Raw genomic sequence first — 3,026 nt, 5'->3', positions numbered from 1 at the left:
CTGAAGGCTCTTCGTGCTCGGGTGTAAATGAGACATAATATTTGCTCTTGGTTTGTTTCTCCTGTACTGAACCTTGCAGTACAAACAAAACCTAAAAACATTATTTGTAGTTGTTATTCTTAGTTGTTCTGCTGCCTAAATACCACAGGGTGTAATTATGAAGTTATTGAGCTGCACATACTTTACGACCTGCTTAAGTTCGAGGTCACAGCGTCTGTAGAGCAGCTGGAACATAATGAAGTCTACAAGGTTAAAGTTTTATCTTCTGTTATTGTTCTTTCTGCTGCTTGGTTTGATGGATCTGAGAGCTTTTGTTTTTATTACTGTTATTATAATTATCATTATTATTTTACTCTCTAGAAGCTTTAAAATAGTGTTTGTGTTTGAAAAAATTAATTCAAGAATAGAACGGAAACATCTGTCCTTCTGAAAATCGCCCAAAGGCACGGAGACAAACTCAAAGGATGCAACCTGTAACTTTCTCTTCCTTCATGTCAGCACCATCATCGATTATTTATAGTAAATGCATATAGCAACAGTAACACTTTAGTTTGGATTTCATGATTTCTGTAACTGGAAAATATTTTGTTTAAAGACAGAAGTGAGTGCGTAGTTGCAACATTAAAGTGAAATATTAATTAATGAGCATTAAGTATATTTGTTGCTTAAGCGTTTGCACTATAACTTAAGTAGGATTATAACTTTTAAGCAAGGAAAGATTTCAGATATTTAGTTCACTGTTTCAGTCATTTTATATGAAATGAAAAAATTTACGTTGGTCAAATATGATCCTCTAAATCAAATAAGTTTGAAAAATACTTTTTTAAATTTCCTTTTTGAAAATAAATGATGTATTTTTAAATGTCGCAACAAATTTTCACAAAAAGTAACTAATAATTAAAACCAGTTAAACAAAATAAAACGATTTAAAAATAAAATTTTTGAATCATGCTTAACCAAATGCCAGGATGGAGAGCTGAACCTAAAGTATACGTAGAAAGATTTCAACATTTGAGCAGATTGTCCAGTTTTTAATGTTTTTATCACATATAAATGTCACAGTAGTGGGTCCTGGCCCAATGCTTTGTGTTTTTCGTTTAATATTCTTTGACTATTGTTTTTCTTGGTTTTTGTTATTCTTATTTATCAGGCTCTCAGTAATCTTAGTTCTCCCTGCCTCAGTGTTCTTCTTAGCCTGTGTTTAGTTTCTGTTCCCGTGTCCCACGTTTCATCATTTCATGTCGAGTCACCCCTGTCTCTATGTTCCCTGTTTCTCCCCAGTCAGCCCCGCCTCCCTCGGGCACTCATGTGTGATATAGAGTAATAAACCTGACTACATTTGCTACACTCTCTTTATTACCTGTTACTTTAAAATTCATACACTAATTATGTCTGCCCACCTCTCTAATGTGAAGGTCAACATCCCAGTGACATAAGAATAATCCCAAAGGGGCAAGGGGAGCGGTTAATTTAGCATATTTAGCATTAAGGGTACAGCAAGGATATACTTTTACTTATTGTGGCAGGGGTGTGGTCTCTGGCCTGCTGCAGTGGAGGCTGGTGGCGGGACGTTGGACGGCACAGGTGAGGGTGATGGAACTCATGACTCTCCCCTTTATAGTGACTGAGGAGACTGGCGTGGGGGAAGCGTGTAGTGGAGGAAGCCGAGGAGAGAGCTGGTTTCTGGCTACAAAGACGGCATCAAACCAGAAAAGATTGCTTGTGGTCAAATAATGTGTCAATCACCTCTGAATCAAACTCTGTATGGGTCAGTTCATTTCACAGTATTGTTTAGTATATCTTCACTTGTCTCACTCTCCTTCTGTTCTGTCCATCAGCACGATCCTCAGCGCTTACACAGATCCTCCATCGATGTTTTGGATCCAATCAGTGATCAGTTCTACGAGGAGGCCTGGATGGTCACCAGCGCTCGCTACAACTCCATCTACAGGAAGGTGAGTGTACTCCTTTGTATTCAGATGAACTTTCTTTTTTAAAATACATTTTCATATATGAGCTTTCTATTATTTCATGGGCAATGTAATCAATATTAAAATTACAAGCATATCAACAAAGGTAAAGCTGATTTTTTTCCACTTTCTGTCACACAGTCATGGAGGAATACAATAAATACATAATCAATCATAGATCCTGAACAATGAGATTAAAAGAAAGTCTGTGGCTCTAAAAACTAAACAGTATAAAGACATGCTCCAAGCTGCTTTTTCTCTCTTACTCCTCTAGGTTTTCCACTGTCGGCCATCCAGAGATGCTGGAGGGCTACCTGACCAATGCTGGCCTACGCAAAGAGGTCCCGGCTCGGGCTCGGAGGAGCTGAAGAAGATCCTTGCCTTCCTCGTCAGTTTCCTCTTCAGTTCATGTCCCAACAAAACCTGCTTTCACCTATTAGCTCCAAAGAGGCTATAGTGCCTGTGGAGGTCTGGACCTGAGGCCTGTGCTCATCACGTGGAAGGTGAATAGAAAACACTCTGACACCATTTTGGAGGTCTGACGGGACTCTGACCAAAACACAGATGAAATAAAACTTGTGGCTGGAGTTTTTAAAATCTCTTTTTCACCTCATAGATTAATGCTCATGATTGCATGTTAGCAAGACAGCATCTGCCCAAGGTGAAACTCTCAGGATGACATTTACTCTTAAACTGTTATCTGGTTAAGACCACTTGAGGAGATCTTAGTAGCGAGTATGTGGATTTAGTCTCTTCACCAACAGCAGACAGACCCATGCCAAGAAAGCAGACATGTTCACAGAGAAAGCAGAGAGCAGAGATTGGAAAAAGCTAAAAAGAAAAAGCTGCAGCTTTAGACGACTATCTGCCTGTAAGGCTGAAAAATTCCAGTTACGCTCTATTTTGGAAAAGGTCCCAGTTTTGGTAACCTGGATTTTTATTTCCCCTCTTCTGCTACAGATGTTGACTGTGACCTCAGAGGCCAACTGGACCACAAAGCTGCAACAGGATTGAGGGAGAGGAGTCTTCATCCAGCTTCAAAGAAAACATCCAGGT

At 39.3% G+C, this 3,026-nt stretch overlaps 1 long non-coding RNA gene across 1 annotated transcript; it reads left to right on the top strand.

Annotated features, from left to right (window-relative positions):
* The first annotated feature begins 1,871 nt into the window (after nucleotides 1-1,871).
* LOC112432440 (uncharacterized) lies at nucleotides 1,872-3,026 on the top strand. The gene is made up of 3 exons (XR_013100362.1): nucleotides 1,872-1,955; nucleotides 2,245-2,473; nucleotides 2,931-3,026. It is a non-coding gene; the product is annotated as an uncharacterized LOC112432440 (long non-coding RNA).

Source organism: Maylandia zebra, linkage group LG9, assembly GCF_041146795.1.
Source record: "Maylandia zebra isolate NMK-2024a linkage group LG9, Mzebra_GT3a, whole genome shotgun sequence".
NCBI lineage: Eukaryota > Metazoa > Chordata > Actinopteri > Cichliformes > Cichlidae > Maylandia > Maylandia zebra.
Note: the sequence above shows the minus strand (reverse complement) of the source record. Positions and strands in the feature narration are given on the sequence as shown.